Here is a 25050-nt window from a genome sequence, read left to right as displayed (position 1 = left end):
GTTTTGCACTTATTGTGTGTTTTATACCTTGTAGGAGTGATTCCGAGCTATGTAGATGTTGTGGAGCTAATTCGAGCTATTTAGAGCTTTGAAGTTTGACTAAAAGCCCAAGAGATTAAGCGGGTATCGTATTCGGGGGTCGAGGACCAAGTCTGGACGTCAAAACGCAAGCAAAAAGCAACACTCCGAGAAATTCTTACAGTTGTGGCGCGTAGTGCACCGCGGCTACCAAAATCCCACTGCATGTCGATTGTTGAGCTCTTTGGATTTCCACACTAATGCCCTGCATGGCGCGTCGCCCCATGCAGCGTGCCTGTGCAAATTTTATTGAGGGAAAATCCTATTTTGGCTAGGAGAAGATGGTTTCGTCTGGGCCCGACCCTACTTGGTATAAATACATGGAAAACGCTATTTTCTGCACTTTTGACATACTTTCGACCTATGGAGGCTAAGGAGGAGTTGGAAGAAAACAAGCACAAGGATTTCATCGTTCCTTCTTCACTCAAGACCCGAGTTTGGATTGAATTTATGTTCTCTTATACTTTAATTTTATTTGTGATGAATTTCTCTATTTAGTTCCAATTAGGGTTTGATGGATTTGGTGTATTGATGATTTTTTGTATACTATATCTCTAGTTTTATGTATTGAATCATTTTGGATGAATTAATTTTTGCATCTATATTCGCATGTTCATGTAATCGATAGAAGCATAACTTGTGATATCTTTGCATTACATTGTTGGTTGAGTTCATTAATTCTTCTTAGTAATTGAAAGAGGCTAGTTGAATCATTGATTAAACCTAGTTAGGAGGATAATCACGATAGGTTCTCCTAAAGACCATTCCACTACGCATTCTTGCATATCTTTACTTGCTTAAATTGGTTCATCTTGTGAGGTTAAGACTTAATCGATAGAGGAGTTTTTGCTGAACGTTTGAACTAATAATTGAGTGAATTCGAGAGACTCACTTAAACATTAAAAGTGAATTATCTAGAGTTAGATCCAAAATAATTATCTTGCACCTATCCCATCAAAACCCTATCTTCTCCCATTGATAACCTTCTTTGCTTGTTCCTTGTTGCGATTGTCATTAGTCAATAACTTTAGATTCTTAGTTAATTTTAGTTAGAAATCATATAAATCTCAATTGTTGATCATCTTGGATAGAAACCAAGCTAGAAACTACGAGAATACTGTTTAAATCTAATCCCTGAGGATACGATATTATATTATACTATATTTGATTAGCGAGCATAATTTAGGTGTGTGTTTTGAGCTCGTCACTTGTCATAAAAAAGAATGGTATTCATAAAGGCGAAATAAATGCCTGCCATCTGGTAGCATTTAATGAAGAATATTCTACAACATTAAATCCATGATCCGTTAGAGAATATGGTATTCACTGGCCACCGTTACATTCTTCAGTGGCCTTCATAATTGTCATTTAAGAGGGTGATCCGAGGACCTTGTTCCCCAAGTGTAGGTATAAATAATGAGCACTACCATCATTGTAAAAGGGAGGAATTCTCACAAGCATATACTATACTCCATCAAAAGCTCAATAATATTTTACTTTCTTGCTTACTTGCACTGTTCTTACTGCCTCCGGTAGTTCTGCGCCCGGAACTAAGATATTTGCCGTTTATTTCAATTTCAAGGCTAAGTCTTATATTTCTGTCTAATTCATCTGTTATTTTTGGATCAAATTAATTCACTTGTCTATAAATCACGTATAAATTTAACTGTACCATTTTACGGGTAAACAATTTTGCGCCCACCGTGGGGCATAGACAGTTGTGTAATTGAATTGATCCCTGATTCTATTACTAACTTGTTTGATTCTTTGCTCTTAGCAAAATCATTAAAAATGGAAGATAATGGTGTTAACAACAGACACAATGTTGAGTCCCAAGGAAATCAACCTCAGCATGAAGATTCCATCAGTGATACCCGCAACGAGGAGAGCGAGGCCACACCGGTCCATGTTGACCGATATCCGTGACATGTTCGGGAGGCAACTCCCGATGATGCTGAAGACGAACACGTCGTCGAAACCATAAGGATCTTGAAGGTGCAATAAGAGGCTATAATAGGTCATCTCACACAGCAGGATCAGGTCATGATGGAATTAAAGCAGGCGTTGTCGGGTGCTGCCAACAATGCGAATGGACAAGGTACAGATCCTCCCGGTGCTCCTACGATTTAGATAACGCAGAGTGTCGATAATGACACCCCAAGCGGTGAAGTCGGCTTTGACAGGGCCAGGGGGAACGGTGGAGGTTCCAACAGCAACAATGAAAATGATCCCTTTAAAGCCGAACTCATGCGGTTTATGACGGAAATAAACGTCTAAATGGATCAAATTCCTGGAGAACTACCAGTGCTGAAAGGGCTAGACTTAAAGAAGTACACATAATTGTCGTTCAAGCCAAGCGTGGCAGTAAAATTGATCCCGAAGCGGTTTAAAATGCCAGACGTACCAAAGTATGATCGATCTTCAGATCCTCAGGAGCACATCACAACCTATACTATGGCGGTGAAGGGGAACGATTGAACTCCCCATGAGATTGAGTCGGTCTTACTGAAGAAATTCGGGGACACCCTTACCAAGGGATCCCTGACATGGTATTCGCTCTTGCCCGAGCACTCCATAGACTCCTTTGAGATGCTCGCGAACTCTTTCATCAAGGCCCATGTCGGGGCTAGAAAGGTACTGGCCCTAAAGGCTGACATATTCAGGATTGCACAAGGAGAGTCCGAGTTGCTGCGGGAATTTGTGACCAGATTCCTGAAGGAAAGAATGTTGCTACCGGCCGTACTAGATGAATGGGCGGCTAAAGCATTTACCAAAGGTCTGAACCCGAGAAGTTCCGACGCTTCCCGAAATTTAAAAGAACGTTTGCTAGAGTTCCAGGAGACAACTTGGGCGGATATTCACAACTGGTGCGAATCTAAGATAAGGATTGAAGATGATCAGCTCGGTTTCCCAGTGTCATCCAAGGGTCGGGACCGGGAGAAGAATAGAGACAAATCGAAAGATGATTTCAGCATAGATCCATAATCTTCAAAAGGTCGGTATTTACCCTATGAACAGGCCGAAGGATGTAGCAGTAGTTTCCGGTCAGTGAATAGATTCGCTACTGATAGGAGAACTAATCGCGGCCAAATTAATAGGTCGTTGTAGAACAAGGAAATGTCAGATTCTTCTTACCCCAGGCTTTCTGAATAGAACTTCAATGTCAGCATAGTGGAGCTAGTGTCGGCTATGAGGAGCATTAAATAAGTACGGTTCCCGAAGCCAAGAGATATGATCCCAGCCAAAGGGATCCTAATTTGTGGTGTGAACACAACGGGACAAACGGTCACCGAACTGGAGACTGTCGACGTCTGCGTGAAGAGGTGGCGACATTTCTGAAAAATGGCTATCTCAAGATATGTTTAAGTGACCGGGCTAAAAACAAATACGGTCGTAATCGTGATAATGCAGAACCTTCAAAAGCAGGAGAAGATTCCTCGTGCCTTGATCTGTGCCAAACCCAAACCATAATTAAGTAGTGAGGTGGTCGATGCAATAATAAACCCAACAAAGGTCACGATCGAATCCACAGGGAGTTAGAATATGGGATTAGGTGTATATCTAAGCTAATTGCAAGTTTTGTCTTCAATTCCACTTCCACAAACTTGATTGGTGTTCTACTTCTACTTTACTCTAGTGTTTGCACGTATAAAACTAAGGACAATATTTCTGGTTTTGAGCTTTTCAAATGATTAAAAGGGACTAAGGTCGTGACTTCTACCTAGGTGGTTATCTAATGGGTTGTACACTCCAGGGCAAATTTGATTAGTTGGGATCGTAATATAGCAATCACCTCCGGGTACCCACTCTATACCTCTAGGTAGTTTGAGTGATTTTGCCCAAATTGGCTTTCTCAAGTCCAATTAGGTATATGCACAATACAAGTGATATTAGCTCAAGTCGGGTATTACTATTTCTAGGTTTAACCCTTTAATTGGGGTTATCAATTTCTTGAGTTCATCCAAATTTCTTGTTAGCTAAGTTTTCCTAGACTTAGTCTCTCTTTCTCAATTAGAGGCTAAGTCAAATAGGCATGAATCAATATTTGCAACTATTGATTCTAGGGTTCAATCATGAAAAAGGCCAAATATTACTAACCCAATCAAACAAGCACTGAATTAAACACCCATAAAATACCCACACTAGGGTTGGGACACAACCCTAGCTAAAGATTTAGCTACTCATGGAAAATAAAAAAAATATAAGAAGAAATTAAGATAGAATGCATAATAATTTATTAGACAAAGAAAATCTAATTTTAATAAGTTAATCTAGTACAAAATTACTCAATACAGTAAAGAAAATGGCAAAAATGCACTTCTGAAAACTCAACTTGACCTAAAAATGACAAATAGTTCTATTTATAATAAGCTAAAAATATCTAACAAAAATGTCCTTACAAAGGTTGTGCGGCCGCATAATTCTGGTGCGGTCCGCACAATGAGCTACTACGGCCGCACAATTCTAGTGCGGTCCGCACTGCTTGGGAACTTGGTCTTAGAACTTGGGGGCTTCTGCGGTCCGCATAAAAATGGGTGCGGCCGCACGTATGATTATGCGGCAGCACAAAACTGCTGCGGTCCGCATTCTTGGGAACTTGGGCTTGGGACTTGTGGGCTTCTGCGGTCTGTATAAAATGGGTGCGGCCACAGTTATGATTATGCGTCCGCACAAAACTGTTGCGGTCCGCACTATGCATTTTTGGACTTGAACAGCTCTCAGATTTTTAATACTTGTGAACCGCATAATAATGGTTGCGGCCGCAATTGGCCTCCTGCGGCCACACAATTTTGGTGCGGTCCGCATGCCTTTAGCTGGCTCAAAAGTTACTCTCTGAATCTCCCCTCTATGGCCGCACTAGATTTGTGCGGTCCGCAGTGCTTGTCTTTTTGCCCTGTTTTGGTTCTTGTTCATATTTTGACTCCTTTATGACTAGATTTTGACTTCTTTGGCTCGTGTCCTAATATTCCTGCAAGTAAGCATATTTTGTTAGTTTTCGGGAATGCCTTTAAGAATTTTTGAGCTAAATCGCAAGTAAAAGAGAGCAAATAATAGGTCAAAATCCCCACTTATCAACTACTAACGATCAACATGATTTTCGAGGGCAACGAGATTAATGGGGTTACATTCTGGGCGGCAAAAAGGTTGAAGGACTCAGTGACCCACAACAAGAGACTATAGAAAGTCATTGAAGACGACATTACTTTCGCGGAGGAAGATGCAGATGGATTGCTGCTACTGCACAACGATGCGTTGGTATTTTCTTTAAATGTCTTAGATTTTAAAATTAAATGTGTTTTGGTAGACCGAGAAAGTTTAGAAAACATCACACAATTGAGGGTGTTGGAGCAAGACAAGCTCACCAAAGCATCATTCCGGCCAAAAAACACCTCACCAGGTTCAACCTAGAAAGTGTAACAACCCGAGGAGAGATCTTGCTGGCCACGAATGCCGAAGGGGTAATAAAGACGACCATTGTCGAGGTGGTGGATGGCGATATGGGTTACAACATCATCTTGGAGAGACCATAGATGCACGAGATGAAGGCGGTGCCATCAACATATCATCAGTTGCTAAAATTCCCAACTCCCGAGGGGATTAAACAAATAATAGGCGACCAACCGACAGCGAGAGAAATGAATATAGTCTCAGTTTCCAGTAGCAAAGCGAAGGAGCATGCGACATAGAAATTACAGGAACTGGCACCTGCTCACAAGCTGAGCGAAGTCAACTAGGGGGAGGAGTCATCGAAATCTTATCAGGTACCAAGATATTTTTAGGTACCAGAAGAAACGGACGCAACAAAGTCCACACCGGAAGAACTTGAACAAGTCGCATTGTTTGAAAAGTTCCTGGAGAGGAAGTTTCACTTGGGGACAGGACTGCACCCCGAACTCAGGTCTGGATTTATTGAATTCCTTAAATTTAATGTCAATTGTTATGTGTGGTCGTATGCGGATATGACAGGTATCCCACCAGAAGTGGCCGTACACAAGCTAAGCCTTGATCCTAGCATCCCTCCCGTAAGACAGAAAAAATATATTATTGCCGAGGTCAGAAATAAATTTGTCAAAGAAGAGGTAACTCACTTGCTTGATATTGGTTCAATCTGAGAGGTAAAGTATCCTGACTGACTAGCTAACATAATAATAATTCCAAAGAAGAATAATACGCTTCGCATATGCGTAGACTATAAGGACTTAAAAAAGGCTTTCCCAAAAGACTCATTCCCATTTCCAAACATTGATCAAATGATTGATGCGATGGCTGGGCATGAGGTAATGAGTTTCCTTGATGCTTACTCCGGGCACAACCAAATCAAGATGAACCTGGAGGATCAGGAAAAAACTTCGTTCATAACGAACTTTGGCACATACTATTACAATGTGATGCCTTTCGGGCTAAAGAATGTCGGAGCCACTTATCAACTGCTCGTGAACAAAATGTTTGGAAAGAAAATAGGGAAAACCATGAAAGTTTACATAGATGATATGCTTGTTAAGGCTTTGAACGCAGGTGATCATCTCAAACACTTGCAAAGAACTTTTGACATTTTAAGGAAGCATAACATGAAGCTTAACCCTGAGAAGTGTGCGTTTGGGGTTAGTTACTGTAAGTTCCTGGGATTCCTGGTGTCACAAAGGGGGATCGATGTTAACCCCGATAAAATCAAATCCATCGAAGACATCCCGAACTAGCTGTCAAGCGTAAAAGAGGTTCAAAGGCTAACAGGGAGGCTGACCGCATTGAGCAGATTTATTTCCCAGTCTTCAGAGAAATGCCATCATTTATTCTTGCTGCTCAAAAAGAATAACAACTTCGAATGGACCCCAGAATGTCAGCAAGCTTTGAGAAATTTGAAAAAACATTTGTCAAGTCCCCTATTGCTATCAAAATCAGAGGAAGGTGAACAACTGTTGATTTACTTAGCAATCTCAGAGGTAGTGGTAAATGTTGTTTTATCCCGCGAGGACGAATGTATGAAATCTTATATTTATTACGTTAGTAAAACTTTCGAGGAGCATAAACTCGCTACCCACATCTGTAAAAATTGGCCTTAGCCCTCATAGTCATCGCTCGAAAGCTAAGGCCTTATTTCCAATGTCACTTGATAGCTATGATGACCAATTTTCCCCTGCGGAGCATTCTTTATAAGCCCGAACATTCAGGTAGGCTGGCCAAGTGGGTCGTCAAAATGAGCGAATTTAACATAGAGTAAAAACCTAAGACTACAATAAAGTCACAGGTTTTGGCCGACTTTGTGGCCGACTTCAGTCCAGAACTTTTACCTCTGGCTACCAAACAACTAGTAATAGTGTCGAAATCGACATAAGGAGTTTGAACCTTGTTCACGGACGGAGTTTCCAATTTGAAAGGATCCAAGCTCGGCATAGTATTAACCATGCCTTCGGGAGAAACCCTAAGTCAGGCCATGAGAAATGTTCCTCTGATTAACAATGAAGTGGAGTATGAAGCTTTGATTGCATAGAAATCAAGCGACTCCCAGTTGATGGTAAATCAGGTCTACGGGATCTTCGAAACCAAAGAGAAATCCATGCATCAATACGTAATGAAGGTTCAGGCTATGCTCGCTCGGTTCCAGGAGTGGTCAATCAAGCATATCCCGAGGGAAGAGAATGCAGAAGCAGATGCACTAGCTAATATTGGCTTGTCTATGGAAATAAAAGGATCGGCCTCCGATACGGTCGTACAACTTATGCACTAGGTACTGGACACCGATAGCTATTACGAGGTAAACACGACTAATTTGGTCTGGGGCTAGAGAAACAAGATTATTGACTACCTCAAACATAGAAAATCGCCTGAAGATCCTAAGGCATCTCGGGCACTGCACACTAAAGTAGCTCGATACACCTTCAAGGGCGGTCAATTGTACAGAAGATCTTTCTGAGGCCCGTTGGCCCGATGTTTGGGAGTCTCCAAAGCTAATTATGCTATGTGAGAAGTCTATGAAGGGATCTGCACAAACCACTCAGGCGCAGATTCCTTAGTACTAAAATTAATAAGGGCAAGGTACTATTGGCCCCGGATGGAACAAGAGGCCAAAGCTTATGGTAAAAAATGTGATAAATGTCAACGCTACGCACCGTTGGTACATCAACCGGCAGAGCCATTGCACTCAGTTCTATCACCATGGCCATTTATGAAGTGAAGAATGGATAACGTCAGACAATTGTCACTGGCTCCTCGTAAGGTAAGATTTCTTTTGATTTTTAACTGACTATTTTTCTAAGTGGGTTAAAGTAGGTCCTTATCAGAAGATCAACGAATGTGAAGTGGTATATTTCTTGTGGGAGAACATAATTTGCAGATTTTGGATACCAAAGGAGATAGCTTTGATAACAGACCACAATTTACAGGCGCAAAAGTCACAAAGTTCCTCAAAGACTTGAAAATCAAGAGTATAACATCATCACCCTATCTTCCGAGAGCAAATGGCCAAGCAGAATCAACGAACAAGGTGATTATACAAAATCTCAAAAAGAGATTGGAAGCTTCTAAAGGTAAATGGCATGAAGAGTTGTCAGGTGTACTATGGGCGTACCGATAAATGGCCAAATCTAGTACGGGGGAGACTCCTTTCTCTCTTGTGTACGGGGCAGAAGCCTTGATCCCGGTAGAAGTAGGAGAACCTACCCTGAGGTATTTCCAGGTAAATGAAGAGGAAAACACTGAAGCAATATTAGTCAATTTGGAACTACTCGACGAACATAGGGACTTGGCGCATATAAGGATGGCAGCCCAAAAATAGAGAATAGAGATATTACAATCGAAGGGCCAACCTACGTTACATCAAAGTGGGAGATTTGGTTTTAAGAAAAGTAACTCAGAACACACGGGAGCTCAATGCGGGAAAGCTAGGTCCAACATGGGAAGGCCCCTACCGGGTTTTAGCTGTCACTGGGAAAGGGTCATACGAGTTAGGAAATCAAGATGGAGAAAAGTTTCCAAGCAACTGGAACGTGGCACACCTCAAGAGATACTATTGATGATAAACATTGCCTGTACTGAAAGTATGTGCTGCACTCTTTTTCCTTTCATCCAGTTTTTGCCCTAATTAGATTTTTCTGGCAAGGTTTTTAATGAGGCAGCAACGGAAAGTATACTACAAAGGAAGCTTCAGCAACAACAACAATAACACCTTTAAATGACAAGGCGCACAAGCAAAGAACCTCTGCAGAGCAGTTAGTTAGTCTTTTGCTCGATAGCAAAGTTCCTACCGGGAAGTTAAATTTGTTGTCGAACAGAGATTATTTGATCGTTCACAGGTGCAAGCCACTGGGGGATTATTAGATAATCTTTGGCTAGATGGCATAAATTCCAAAGGGAAAGTGAAGTTTGTTATCAAACTGAAGATTATCTAGCAATTCACTAGTGGAATCCTCGAAAATGTAAAATTTCCAGTGTTCAAATTCGCATTCGAACACTTGGGGGAATGATATGAGGATACGAAAATAATGACTGCCACTTCGACCGAAATACAAAACCTGGAAACGTAGTTGTATCATCGGGACCACGGACTGCGCGACCAGCCCCGTAGAAACAAGTTGTACAAGTTAGCCACAAGAAATGGCAATTTCTTTATAGCACAACGAATGCCTATGTACTTTTGAAAATGGAAGGAATAAAGTAATGTCATTTTGCTTCTATCTTGTTTCTTGTCTGAACGATGAATTTATTTTATCATTTGAAAGTTAAACAAGTACGTCAAATGCTAGTGTCATAATGAACAGGAGACGTCCTCTTCAAGAGCACCGTAAACATAAGACGACCCACTCTTATGAAAACCCTCACGATAAAGGGTTGATACACCCAAAGTCGTGCATAATTAGACGCAAATAATAAAACTTGCACAAATACTTAAACGAAAAAAGATGCAAAGAGCAAACTTGCGTAAATAGTTAAATGAAAGTATGTGGAAAGGAAAACTTATACGATACTTGAACGAAAAAGTGTTCTTATTTACAATAAACGTGTCAAACAGCACAAGTACAAAAGTTTGAAAAGGAAAGCAAAAAGTAAGTTGCTGCATCTCCGAAACCCGGAAGAAGAGAATCATCTACGCCCCTAGGAGAAGTGGGTGGATCCACCGCCTGTTTGATATTGTGGCCTTCATCATTTTTCCTTCAGCATCATCGTCTTCCGGTTCCTCTTCAGTTCCCAAGGCCTCAAAACCGGAACCAGAATAATTGGTAGCATCAGGCCGGGCTAGAAGACCACTTTTTTCCAACTAACTCCAGCTCACAGGCCTTAGCAATTTCGGCATCAAAGTCAGTGACGCTTTGGCCTCTTCCAAGTTTTTTCTCATCATGTTGTACCTAACATATGTTTTTTCAATGATGAGGGAAGCCGCTCGGCGCTAAAGTTCTTCTATAAGATAGCCGACCTCAGTAGAAAATTTTTCCCACGCAGATCTAACGGACCAGAGGCTGACATCCAATTGGGCATACTTCGTCTCGGCAGCAACAAGCTCCTCAGTTTTGGAGTTTAGGGTTGCCTCCAAATTATTCAATCTTTCAGCAGAGGCAGCATCGCGATCGGATGCAGCAAGAACGACATTGAGGACTTCAACGCATTTGGCCCTAGTTTTTTCAAATTGAGCCCTCAACGGGGCTACCTCTTGGCTAAGGGTCAATATTTCTTACTCGCTTTGCTTCAACCGAGCTTCCAACTCAACTGCATCAGCATCTCGAGCTTCCAATTCTGAGAGGTGAACAATAATTTGGTCCTGCTCGGCTAAAAGATGATCCCGCTCGGAGGTAAGTTCCTCTTTATAACCAATCAGTCTTTGGAGGCCTTCGTAAGAAAGGAAGTTGGCCTGCAAAACAAGAATGCAAATTCAAAACCTTGCCACAACAAAGATAGAAGAAACAATAGAAAAAACAAAATACTATACCGCTACTGTGTTGTGCATGGAATTGTTTAACAAGCAATCTCCTGAGAGAGCTTGTATATTTTTCTGAATCCAAAGGCTTGAGGTAGTTTGCAAGTTCCACCGGCTGGGACAGCAGATGGCATTCGGTGGAAACCAAGAGAGTAACGATTCTCCTCCTTTGAGGATCTTTTGAGGGGGCAGTATAATTTTACCCCAGGTTCCCATGAAATAGTGTCTGGGGAAGAGGGACGTCATCTTCTCGGGCAGCTGCATCCGGTGGAGATGATGCAGCAGTTGTTGGTGGAAGAAACAAAGTTGGTGAAGAATGAGATGAAGTTGATAGCGTTGAAGGGTGAGAAGTGGATACGGTAAGCGCAGTGTTGGTTGATGGTTTCTCATTAACCGAAGACAGCAGGGACCCGGTACTTAACCTCATGGTACCGGGAACGGTGACTGGGATTCGAAAATGGGAGTTGGCATTTTCCACCACATCATACTCCCCCCAGAGTGTCGATGCATTGTCCTCAGTTGGTGTTACTAACTCAGTAGATTGAGAATTTTGTTGAGCTGAGAAAGGTCGTCGTCTTCTATGTAGAGAAGCTCCCTCCTCGCTGGCATCTCCATCATTGTCGATCACCACGGTGTCTCGGGCGGGGGTCTCATCACCACGACTTTCGGAGATGACTCAGTGCGGCACTCTTTGCCTTTTTATTTTTTTTCCCCGCCGTGGAGGAGCGTCTTCTTTTTGGTTGCTTGTTCTCCGGTTGGGAACTCCGAGAAGAAGCACTTGCACCAGAAGCATTAAAGTGCTTAGGGAGGTGTATTCACTCTTATATCTAATTGTATCCTACCCATCCCACAACTTACATTACAACCAATTAAAGTCCTACTTGATCCTTGATTGAATGAGCTCAATTAGTAGAGTAGTACACTACAGGCAAGCCTATGGTACATCGTTTGTGGCATATGAATGTTACTTCTGAGAGTGAATGAATTCTTTCTATCTTGAGTTCCTCATTGTTCTTAAATTTTATTGTGTGTGGAACTACTCTCTATTATTGTGTGAGGGCACTTGATTCATGAAGGAGAGGTAATGTCGTTGACCTCTGTGTTAGAGTAAGTGAGCGGGGTGTGAAAAATGCATGGTGTTTTTGAGTCAAATCTTGAGGCAAGAATGTTACGGTATTGTGCTTAGTCTATTTTAAATATTCTTGGTATGATAAGTTATTAGAGTTATTGAAAAGGATCATGTCTATATGAAGTGTAGTTTGATTGCTCGAGGAAGAGCAATGGTTTAAGTGGGGGATATTGATGGTAGGCTATAATTGTGTGTTTTAGTCACTTATCGCACTCTAATTCACTACACTTTATTTGGGTTTGAGCTTTAATTGGTAGTATTTTTCACTTATTGTGTGTTTTATATCTTATATGAGTGATTTCAAGCTATGTAGATGTTGTGGAGCTAAGTCGAGATATTTGGAGATTTGAAGTATGAGTAAAAGCCCAAAGGATTAAGTTGGGATTGTGTTCGGGGTCGAGGACCAAGTCTGGATGTCAAAATGCAAGCAAAAAGCAACACTCTGAGAAAATCCTACAGCCGCGGCGCGTGGGGCTGCGCCGCGGCTGCCCAAATCCCGCTGCAAGTCGATTGTTGAGCTCTCTGGATTTCTCCACTAATGCCCCACATGGCGCGTCACCCCATGCGGCGCGCCTGTGCTATCTTTACATAGTGAAAATTCTATTTAGGCTAGGAGAAGGTGGTTTCGTCTGGGCCCGACCCTACTTGGTATAAATACATGGAAAAATATTATTTTCTGGGCTTTTGACATACTTTCGACCTATGGAGGCTAAGGAGGAGTTGGAAGAACACAAGCACAAGGATTTCATCATTCCTTCCTCACTCAAGACCCGAGTTTGGATTGAATTTATGTTCTCTTATACTTTAATTTTATTTGTGATGAATTGCTCTATTTAGTTCCCTTTAGGGTTTGATGGATTTGGTGTATTGATATTTTTTGTATATTATAACTCTATTTTTATGTATTGAATCGTTTTGGATGAATTAATTTTTGCATCTATATTCACGTGTTCATGTAATTGAAAGAAGCATAACTTGTGATATCTTTGCATTACATTGTTGGTTGAGTTCATTAATTCTTCTTAGTAATCGAAAGAGGCTAGTTGAATCATTGATTAAACCTAGTTAGGAGTATAATCGAGATAGGTTCTCCTAAAGACCAATCCACTACGCATTCTTGTATATCTTCACGTGCTTAAATTAGTTCATCTTGTGAGGTTAAGACTTAATCGAGAAAGGAGTTTTTGCTGAACGTTTGAACTAATAATTGAGTGAATTCGAGAGACTCACTTAAACATTAAAAGTGAATTATCTAGAGTTAGATACAAAATAATTATCTTGCACATATCCCATCAAAACCCTATCTTCTCCCATTGATAACCTTCTTTGCTTGTTCCTTGTTGCGATTGTCATTAGTCAATAACTTTAGATTCTTAGTTAATTTTAGTTAGAAATCATATTGTCATTCACTGCCCACTGTTACACATTCTTCAATGGCCCTCATAATTATCCTTTAAGAGGGGCTTGATCCTAGGACCTTGTTCCTTAGGTGTAGCTATAAATAGTAAGATTTACCGTCATTGTAAAATGAATGAATTTTCTTACAAGCATATACTATACTCCATCAAAAGCTCAATCATATTTTACTTTCTTGCTTACTTGCACTGTTCTTGCTGCCTCTGGTAGCTCTGCGCCCAGAACTAAGATATCTGCCGTTTATTTCAATTTCAAGGCTAAGTCTTATATTTCTGTCTAATTCATCTGTTATTTTTGGATCAAATTAATTCACTTGTGTATAAATCACGTGTAAATTCAACTTTAATATTTTACAGATTAACACATTCTTTTTCTATAACATTAGTTAATCCAAAAAAGTATAACACTAAAAAGGGTAAATTTGTCAGATTATAATTACTTTGTATTAACTAAAATAGATAAAAAGAATTATTACAAAAATATCAAAATAAGGGAGGTAAGTACAATATTGCAAAGAGAGATTATTACGATAGAACGAAATGTAATGAGAAGTTTTTGAAGTTATTTAAAAATTATAATTAGGAAATCATTTTATAAATATCGAGGTGGAATGACGTAGACACACGCCACGTTCTATAGTTTGTAAAAGAGATGTAGGAGCACCTAACAAATTTTAATAAGCTATTATAGCTATAGACTGAAGACTCAGTTCACAACCTCTATTGACTAGGGTTTCAATCCTCTTCCCTAATTGCTAGAATTATTTTATAAGAATTCATGTCATTTTCAATACTACATAAGCTACTTTCTTAGTAGGGAGCGGATTAAGGGATAAAATCCCTTAAATGAAGCATGCTAGAACGGAAACATATTTATTGCAGGTTATTTTATAGAGTAGTCCTAAATTAAGAGGGAGATTCTCTTCAAACTTGGTTATAGGTCTAGCAAAAAGAAATCAAACTCATTCCTTGATCATACTACATAATATTGGTGAATCGTTTGGTTCTTTATGTTTCTGCTTCAATAGGCTTTTTATTTAAACCTTCACTAATTATAAGCCTGGTAGTGTTCCAATTAAAACTCAATAGTATACCATAAAAACAACACAACTATACCAATATTCCTAAAATTAGCCTTTATTATGGAAAAGTATCTTTATCCAGTATTTTGATTTGTTTCTCTCCTAACAACGACGACCCAGTAAAATCTCACTAGTGGGTCTGGGGAGGGTAGTGTGTACGCAGACCTTACCCCTACCTCGAGGGAGTAGAGAAGTTGTTTCTGAAATACTCTCGGCTCAAGAAGACAAAAAGAGACAATATCAGTATCACCAATAGAAACCATAGAGAAAATAACATCATGGAAATGAAAAAGTAGATGCAAAGCAAACGCGATAGACAGTACATAGATCCGGCACTATAGTAAACAAATGAGTAGTAAGACAAACATTGCCACTATTAATTCCTCAAATTAAAAGTCAAAATCACGCCACCTTTTCTATGAAACTACAGAAATCAATCCAAAACTATGGTATTTAATTTAAAACTATAATTTTTCATTCAAAAATAAAGTATTCAACCCAAAACTATATAGGATTCAATTCACAATGCAATAATTAATTCAAAATTATAATACTCAATTCAAAAAATACAGTATGCCATTCGAAAATATAATATTACATCCAAAACTATGGTATTCAATTAAAAATTATAATATTCAATTCGAAACTACAGTATTCACCTCGAAACTACAATATTTAATTTAAAAATATAATATTCAATCCAAAACTACAGTATTCAACTAAATACTAATCACTTTGAAATAGATAGATCTTATGTAGAAATCAAAGAACAAAAGAGACAAAACGAAGTTAAAGGCAAATCAGGCATGCGATGTTAGAGAAAGTATTCCAAAATAAATGCAAAAGGTATACTAGGAAATTTTTTATCACTGTGACAAGCATATTTTCTTTCATATTTACTCCCGCATATGCTAATTATTTTTAAATAGATAGATCTTAATTAGAAATACAAAATAGAAAAAAATAACAACACCTTATAAAAGCAAATCAGGCATGAGATTGCATAACAGATGTAAAGAGGAAATATGCAAGAATTGATTGTTGCAGAATTGAAGGAAAGGGATTTTCGGGGACATAGATGCACTTGATTTAGGAAGAGAGAAAAATATTGAATTTTAAAAGTAAAAATTAAATATAGACGTGGGAAGGGGCTGGTCCACCCTTTAGGGTGGGGTGGTATGACACCCATAGGTTGATAAAATTATCATATATTTACGTAAAAAATTTCTTAAACTAGGTTAAATATTTTATCATGTCACCCCTAGTCACAAACTAGATAAAGGTGTCATAGCTGGTAGACTTTTTTGAAAGCTTTTCTGACATGTAAGATTCAAGTTCAAATTTATCTACAACCTTGTCTGACTTTCTTTTTTCGTTGTGCTTTTTATTTTATTTTTTGTCCCAGTAATTTTTCTTTTTGGCTACCTTCCAATTTTCTATTTGTCATTTACTATTTTATATATTTTTTTCTTATATTCTATTATTTTATCTATAATATCTAGCAAGTAACAAGAACATTCAAAAAAGAGCCTCCAAAATTTAATTCAATAAAATAACATTTCTCTTAATCTCAAATTTTTTAGTTTTTTTCCTTTCAAAATCAAAAAACTTGGGATCTTGTAGTTTATCTAATTCTATATTTACTTATGGGGTATAATTTGTTAATTGAAGATATTTTTTTATTTTTCTTATTCTGATTGGTGGAATTTTCTTATTGAAGATGTTATTTTACTTGTTCAAATTTATTTTTAGCATACAAAAAAAAAGATGTAATTTTCTAGTAAAAATATTAATTTTAGTTGTGTTGTTAATAATAAAGGTGTGATTCCTTCTTCAAAATGCTAATTACGTTTGCTTCTTGATGTCTGAGATGTAATTTTCATACAACAACATATCCAGTGATATCCCACAAGTAGGGTCTGAGAAAGAGATATAATTTTAATATTTACAAATAAAAAGACCTATTAATTGCCCGAATAAACTAAAAAAATGAATCAAACAAACGTTTCAAACAAATTTTATATTAGTCATTATAAAGTGTACATTAAAAAAAATTATGGCACCCGCCACCTTCAAATCCTAGATCCGCCTCTGTTAACGTGAGTAATGAGTTAGCTAGAATCCCTTAAAACATAGGATTGATTCTAGGTATATACATGATACATTACCGAATTAATATCTTTAAAACGGGTATAAAAATTAAATTCTAGATATACTATGAAAACTAAGTAGTAAATTGATAAATTGTGCAAAGTATTGTTTCATGGGGCATACTGTATAGATTCTCAACCAAAAAAAAAAGGAAGGGGAAGGGGCGGGGGGGGGGGTCTGTAAAACATTTGATTAGACATCTTTTAATCTTGGCAAGGAATTTGATAATAAGTATTTCACGGGTGTCCTATTTGGTCACCTCTTTGTAATTACTACTTTTTAAAAAACATTTACCTAGTATCTAAAGTATATGTAACTTCAACCATGGGTTGTGCTACTTCAATAACGTACATTTGAAATCCTGTTCAAAATAAATAAAATTAAAAAAAGATTGGAACTTAAGATACACCTTAAGTAGCGGCCCAAAATCGGATATGTGCACTTCCCCAATTTGATATGCATGTAGCCCAAAACTTGTCTCAATTAACATTCGGTCCTGCAGTTTTTGTTTAGTATGTGTGCTTAATTAATAACGACACGTGTCAGGTTTCGAAGTCACGAGTCCGAAGCAGCTGAGCTACGACCGAAACTACCCATCTACTTTAGTATAGAACTACTCAAAGGGACGAAGGCTAGAAAGAGGTCGCAGATTCTCAGAGACTTGGTGAGTGAAATTTACATATGAAATAGCTTTGAATTAGAATCTTTCCCATCAGTTCTGTAATTCGATCTCTCCCGCTTTGGAGACTGTTGGAAGATTGAAAATCAAGAAAGAATTTCTTGCTCTCCACTACTTTGTTTAATTTATTTTCGGTTTAATTATTCGTTATTGTTTATTGTTCGTTGACGCTTTGTATCAATCTAATTGCTAGTGGCCCTGAAAATATATATTCAATTATTTAATCTAAAATTAGTTTTCAGGTCAAACAGTTTGATCCCCCCGTAGGGCCCTAGCAATAAAGGATTCGATTTATAACTTCTGCTACCTTTATACTAAATCTCTTGCACAATCTCACTTACCGAGCTGGTAAGGAACTGGAAACATCTAGAATTAGTGATTTCCACCAGGCCAAAACTCGCTGATTACGGCTTCAGTGTGAATATGTTGGAGTTAGTAGCAGCACTCAAAATATGAGATACAAGGTAAGATACCCAAAATAGGTGAGGACGGAACCCAGCAAGTGAAGTCAAGACCACAAAACCACATATTGCAGACTCCTTCAAGGCGGAGTCCATCGCTTGCTCAAACAGGGATACCTAATTGAACTTTTCAGTGAAAAAGTGAAGCTATCATGTATGAAAAATCGGAACGAAGAGGAGCCACCAAAGGTCAATCTTCGTCGTTTCAAACTAGGTGAATTCATGCTCTGAAATGTATTTGCAGCTTCCCAAGAACTAAATGTGGGAAAGCTCGAGCAAAATTAGGAAGGACCCTACTGGATCAATGAGATAACACGCAAAGGATCGTACAATCTCAAAGAAATAGACGGAAACCCCCGTGAAGTCAAATTGGAATACAGAGCACCTCAAACGGTTCAACTTCTAAAAATACCGTAACGGTTTTGTTTTCTCTCCTTTAAATTATTTTAAGAACTTATTATTCTCTACTAACATTTTTAGATGATTGGTAATAAACCATTCCAGCCTGAATGATGGCATCCATACCTTTTTAGCACAATGTATGAACCTTCATAGTTCCACACTAAGGTTGAGTCGTCTGATCACAAAGGGCCCAAGTACCGTCTTCATCTAAGAATACCCTCACATCCCTTAGCTTCCCTTTGTAGGAACATGACCCTCGATATGATTTATCTATACCAGAACTGGGGACTGTCGGCTGACATCCCAGTGTTTGAGTCTTCATGCTTCAAACCCGAACACTGGGGGAGACTATATACCATGGGCAAAAGCAAAGTCTACGAAAACCAATGGCAACCCCCCATTTTGAAAGCAAAGTATATGAAGACCAATTTCTATGCCGAATTTTGAGTCTTTTGAATCTTATTAGACCTTCAAGAAAAGTTATTTCTTAAGCATGGCATGCCTGTATGTACGATCCGGTTAGAGCGGTCAAGATTATCTATGTAATACGGTGCTTGGATCTACCCAACGTTGATATGATGGATATAAAATAAAGGAAATTCTTTTCTTCTAATTATTCATATGTTTCGCAGAATATATATATATATATATATTTGTTCAGCTCTTGATAGAAGGAATCTACAATCTTTATGAGACCATATTTTCACTCTTGTGCCCAAATAGGATGACACGTCATCCTTTTTCGCACCAAAATGAGGCTCATCACGATACTGTGCAATCATCCCAAAAGTGATCAAGTCTAAAAGCTTCGAAGCCTATATGACCTATAACACTAATACAGAAAAAATAGTTGAAGGAACAAACAGGATTACATCAAATATTCTGTTTGTACAAAGGGCCCTAAATATGGAACAGAAAAGAAGCACAAAAATCCAAAGCCTAAAACTATAACTAATCATTGACATTTGTGCCGGAAATAGAGGGAGAATTCGTATCAACAGCACCAGAAAGGACCGGCTGATCGGGAATAGGAGTCACTTCCCCCACTTTGTCATCTTCAATATCGTCCTCACCTTATCTTCATCATAGGTAAGACCTCGCATATCCGCATAGGGGAGACAAAGTCATCGACCAAGAGCCCTTGCCTCTTCCTCTAATTGGGGAACCTCAAGTTGAAAATCCACCGCAATAGTGTGAACCTCATGAAGAGTGTGCAAGCGAGTCTCTTTGATGGCCCAAGCTTATCTTACGATCACTTCTTTCTGCAAGTCTTTGAAAGACACTTGGAGGGTTTCCCGATCGGTGTTGTTGGCCCGGGATATCTTCTCAGTCAAGGCCAACTCCGACCTTAAACCCTATATCTCGGCTGATAAACGGGAACACTCTTCCCTCAATCGAACCTCCTCATATGCTTTCAAGACTCGATTTGGGAAACAAAAAGCCTATAGTTGCCCTTGTTGAGTTAGGATAGTCGAGCCGCCTCACTCTCCGAAAACTCAGCCATCCTTTCTAGGCACTCCTCTCCACGGCTTCGGTCCTGGCCAAAAAGGATCCCCTTTATTCTTTGAACTTCTCGTTTTCGGCCCTCAATGCTCGATTATACCTCACCACCTCCTTGGACATAGCCACGCCCTCTCAAATGTTTTTTAAGGTCCCTGAAGTAAGCACAATGTGCTGCAAAAGGGAAATAATGTGTCATATTAATGACCGGAAAAATTAAATAAAAAGGGTTCCAACAAAACTTACCCGTATAGCTCATAAGCCATTTGAGTCACTACGACCTCCATAGTCATAGACCCCACGGGTTGTCAGTCTTGGGGACTCGCCAACTAAGAAAGATGAGCATCAACATGCTTAGGCTCCTTGAACATTTTGAACCTGCTCGGCACCAAAAAACTCATAAGACGGTGGTTAGCAGTATTGACCGCAGAAATAATGGGACCCTCACCGGTGTGTGCAACCACCTCGTTTGCACCCCCTTGAGAACTCACCTCTTCGGTGGAAGGGACAGCTTGGGAAGGCTGAACCAATTGCTCGCGTGAGGGCGCCATAACTCTCTTCTTGGATGAGATAACTCACCCTATCTATAGACCCTTATCTGGAATTATATTTGTCGTGGCCTCCGCTACTAGATCTCCCTCTGAAATAGCCGCCCATAGATAAAGGAACAGGGATTTCCTTCCTATAGTCAACCTGGATGGGGTTGGCATGCATCAACCCTCTGGTGGCACCGTCCTACATAGCCGGGGGAATGGATTAAGTGGCGTCCCCCTCTAACCAGAGGGGAGGGATTCTGTCTAAGAAGCACGATTCCTCTTCGAAGAACCATAGGAAGATAGTTACGAAGGAAACTTGTCAGGAACCTTGGGGAATAGTTCTCGGATTATCCAAGATGCCTCTTCCACGAAATCGGCCCGAGGTTTGGGTCTCTTATTGATGCCCACACCTATACATATTTGGATATGTTAGAAATAACGAAAATAAAGGAGGAATACAAAATAGCAAGACCTCAGAAAATCTTACCATGGTACTATGCTCAAATGCCTCCCAGTTCTGCCACAATATTTTTCTATTTTCTCAAAAAATTGGTGGATACCTTTAGAATCTTGGACACCAATCTTCTATATTCGGGGCCGCTTCCACTTCCACCGCAGAAGTTGAACAATGCGATAAGTGTTAAAAGGTTGTCCTATAATTTAATTAAAGAAAGCAAAAAAACTAAAGAGACTCGCGAGTAAAAATCCACTTCTCTGGGAACTGGATCTTGGTATCTAGCCAAAGGAACTTGGTGTGAATGACATCCTTCGAACCTCGTTGCATCATGTTCATCAATCCCCCTCAGTAGATCTTAGGAGAGTACATTAAAGGGACATCATCCTTCAAAGACAAGTGCCAAAGGCCCATGACCAACCTTCATATTTGAGGCCCTATTTGTGTTAGGAAGAACCAGTAATTGTTACAAAACTTTGCATTTCTCTCTAATGTTAAAGTCATTGTCTTTCCTAAACTCTTTTGGCACAATATTCAAAATGGTCTGCTCCGGTTGGTCGGCTAACTAAACTTTTTCACTTCTCCTTTTCTTCACCGACGATGACATCACCTCCACCATGGCCATATCCGCAACAACGGAGGCATTTTCAGGCGCAGCAGTGACTGGTCAAGATAGAGGTCTCTCCACTAAAGGGTTGCAAATTTCGAAATTCATTAGGGTGTCTAAAGAAAATGAGGAAGCTTGATAAGGGTTTTCTTCTCCAAAATTGATCAGAAGACCAGGAAAAAGTGCAAGCAGAAGGAGGACCAGACAAGAAGGAATATATAAAGTAAAATAAGATTTGGTTCACTCCCATCCTCTTTTATAAGAAGTGGCCATCATTACCTCGAGAATCGATGCACATATCGATTCTCATGACGATGGCCACGTGCCTCAAGCATTGGATGGAGGTCACCTTTTAACATGATAAATCTGAAGAGACGCCTATCAGAAAGGACACGTCTTCCCTCTAAAGAGTTTCCTTAAGATTTACGCTATGGCCGAGAAGGAAAGATAACTCAACCACACGTGGCGCTTGCATGTGCAAAAGGAACTTTTGGGGAAAGTGAAAATATGGCTTTGGGGTGACTGAATATCAAGATCAGTCTCCGATATCAGGATCCTAGGTCCCATAAAAGGATGTTCCAAAACAAAGCTTCGAACGCATAAAAGGCGCAAAAATTACTCGAAGAGACGCAAAAAGACAAACAACACTTTTCATTAATAACAAAGGTTCCATTCAAGTACATCAAACGGAACATGTTCCTGTAAATCTAATTGGCCAAAAAATAAGCAACGGAAAAACAAAAAGACAATTAAGAAACATTCATAAAGAGAATAACATCCCAAAAAACAATAGATTCTAGTTCAGTGCAGTTGTACCAAATCTTCACTAGCTCCCTGCCGAGAGTAAAGAGGATTGCTGATCTTGAAGTATTGGGCCGGAAAGGGATGATACATCCCAACGAGTTGAAGGACCTGGACGTGATTCAACAGTCCATTCCTCTGTACCTCTCTCCGAAAAACTCGAGGAGTCTCCACCCTTTGGAGGACCCTCTCACGTGAGGGAAATCCAAAGTTTGTCGTGCCTCAGGCACTGCCTTCTCTAACTTCTCGATATCCTTCTTCAAATTTGGGATGCTGGCATGGACATTCTTCAATGTCAATAACTTGGATTCAAGGAAGATAATGGTCTGAGCAAGATCCGACTGCAAGGCTGCCTAGTCAAGATCTCGGACCGCTTTGTCCTTTTCGCTCCTCAACTGTTCCACTTTAGCTTGAAGATCATTAGTGGACTCCTTCAATAATATAAGAACCCGCTCAAGATATTATGCCCACACTTAGGCTCGAGCAAGATCATATGACAACTGTGCATGCTCATCAATTAAATGACTCACATGTGCCTTTTTTCAGGGAGAGCGGCCTCCAAGTGTTTAATCCTCGTTGTGTAACTCGTACCCTGTATTTCGAGCTCCTTCCTCAACGACTGCAGCTCACCCTTGGACCATTCCGCCAGGAGATGATAATTCTCCTTATTCGCTTTCACATCCTTAAACTTTAACTCCCAAGTCATGACACCTCTCTTCAAATTTGCCTCAGTTTGCTCAAACTTGTCTAGGATCTAGGTGGAAATCAAGTTGGCTTGAAGGAGAAACAAATATGGTTGTACTCATAAAATGATTGCAACATTACAAGAAATGAAGGATGAAAATGTGAAAAGTCCTTCTTGGAGGGTGTAGTGAAGAAGATAATTTAACATATCAATACCAGATCGGTTGTTCAATCTCCCCCTCTCTAAGGGATCAATCAGTTCCTTCAACTGTGCCCTATTCCCCTCCGCACGGCCAAGAAGGTTAGATTCATCCGGAATCGCGATCATTATATGACGAATGCCAATATGGATCGAAGAGCCAATCAAAGGAAGATTAGGAATTTGAGAATCCAGAGGGGGCATAGGAGCAAACAAAGGGACCTTGGAGGGATCATATTTGGTGATGCCTTTTTTGCGATCAGTGAAAGGAAATTCATCTCTCGTTGACTCCTCACTCGGGGACTCCATCTCCTTACCCTCAACTAGTATAGGAATTCCACCTTGAGGGGACTTGATTTGAACATGAACTCAGGGGCTACTATGAACATCGTCTGATCCTATCCAAAAGTTTGACTTTGTCCTCTTTCGAGGAAGGGCCGGAACAGAACTTACCAAAGCAGACGATGAAGAAACTATTTTTTGCTTCAGAGCGGATAAATGCTTGATCGTTTCTTGGGCAGAATCAATAGAGGCAGGAAGACCAATTAGAACTTGTGAGTCGCCTTCCTCAAATCAATGCCTGCAAACGGGGAAAGAGGTATAAGAATGATGAACGATAAAAAAAGGCAGGAAACTCACGAAAATTTACCATGGACTCTAGCTCTACACACTGATACATCGAAGATGTGCCTGCAGGAAGATAGAATCTTTTCGACCCACTCTCCGATACTAGGCACTTCCATTGGGGCCGCTAAAATAGCTGCAACATAAGAATAATGGCACCAGGAGACGTATACTAAAGTTATAATTGAAATTGGAAAAGATATCCTTATGATCATGATTCTATCTCTCTGAAACAGGGTCGTCTTTGAAAGACACCAATCCCGCGTATGAACCTCTACAAACCGATCGAACCAGCCCCTATCATAATCTTCTTCCGCATTCATTATAGTCCTCGTGCCACGACTAACGATGGCGACGAGGCCACCCTTGAACAGCTTCAAAATGTATAGATTGAGAAGGTGCTCAAGGAAAAAATCAACTCAGTCAGTCTGGCTAGATATCAAAAACATGTTATCAAACTCAATACATTTGGCTCGACTTGGACTAGCCAGATATCAAAATACCAGCAAAAATCTAAGATTATGAAATCGAGAAGAGGTTGAAACCCCAAGAGTAAAGGGATAAATGTACACAAAAGAAAATCCTTCCCAGTGGTTGGTAGCTCTTTCATGATCCTGAGGAACATGAGCGACCACGTGGTCACCCTAATGACATTCTTGACAGATAAGGGGAACATAATCCTTACGAATCAGTGAGTCAATGTTGCAGACAGGGACTAGGGGTGGCAAACGGGCGGGTCGGATCGGATATGAGCGGGTCAAAAATGGATAAATTATCCGACCCGACCCGACCCATATTTGAGATGGATAAAAAATAGGTTATCCGGTGGATAATATTATCTATGAATTCTTGAATATGATCACTTATAGGAGAATTCCTAATTTTTCAAACTTGAGAAACCCCCAATTTGAGGCTTTACAAATGTAAAAGTTAAACACATTAGTTATCCATTGGTTAACTATTTGGTTAACCATTTTCTAAGTGTATAATATAGTTCTTATCTATATTCATCTCGTTTGTAAAAAGTTTATTACCCAACATATTTTTAATGGATAATATGGGTGGATAATTATTTTTCTTTTAACCATTTTGCCATCTCTAACAGGGACATTTACAGACTGCTCCAAAGATTTATTCCACGACTTCCTATCTGCCTTGAAATCCAAATTTTTGGGAAAGATATGAAGGATGGTGGGTTCAGAGCTATGTTTCTTTTCCTACCTTTGTAGGAAGTTTGGACCTTTATTTCTTTTTTCTGGGGAAGCCAGTGGAACTTCTTCTAAACAACCAGCAACAGAAGCTTGAACTTGAGGAACTCCTTCCATAAGCATAGAGAAAGTGA

At 39.7% G+C, this 25050-nt stretch overlaps 1 long non-coding RNA gene across 2 annotated transcripts; it reads right to left on the bottom strand.

Moving 5' to 3' along the window:
• Positions 1 to 19088: 19088 nt before the first annotated feature.
• LOC107773855 (uncharacterized) lies at positions 19089 to 24820 on the bottom strand. Of its 2 annotated transcripts, XR_001645377.2 has the most exons (5): positions 23734 to 24820; positions 20827 to 23664; positions 20295 to 20749; positions 20050 to 20181; positions 19089 to 19977 (listed from the first exon to the last, which is right to left on the bottom strand). It is a non-coding gene; the product is annotated as an uncharacterized LOC107773855 (long non-coding RNA). The 2 variants fall into 2 exon arrangements; XR_012697993.1 differs by having other exon boundaries at positions 20827 to 24820.
• Between the last annotated feature and the right edge of the window lie 230 nt (positions 24821 to 25050).

This window comes from Nicotiana tabacum, chromosome 13, assembly GCF_000715075.1.
Source record: "Nicotiana tabacum cultivar K326 chromosome 13, ASM71507v2, whole genome shotgun sequence".
Classification (NCBI taxonomy): domain Eukaryota; kingdom Viridiplantae; phylum Streptophyta; class Magnoliopsida; order Solanales; family Solanaceae; genus Nicotiana; species Nicotiana tabacum.
Note: the sequence above shows the minus strand (reverse complement) of the source record. Positions and strands in the feature narration are given on the sequence as shown.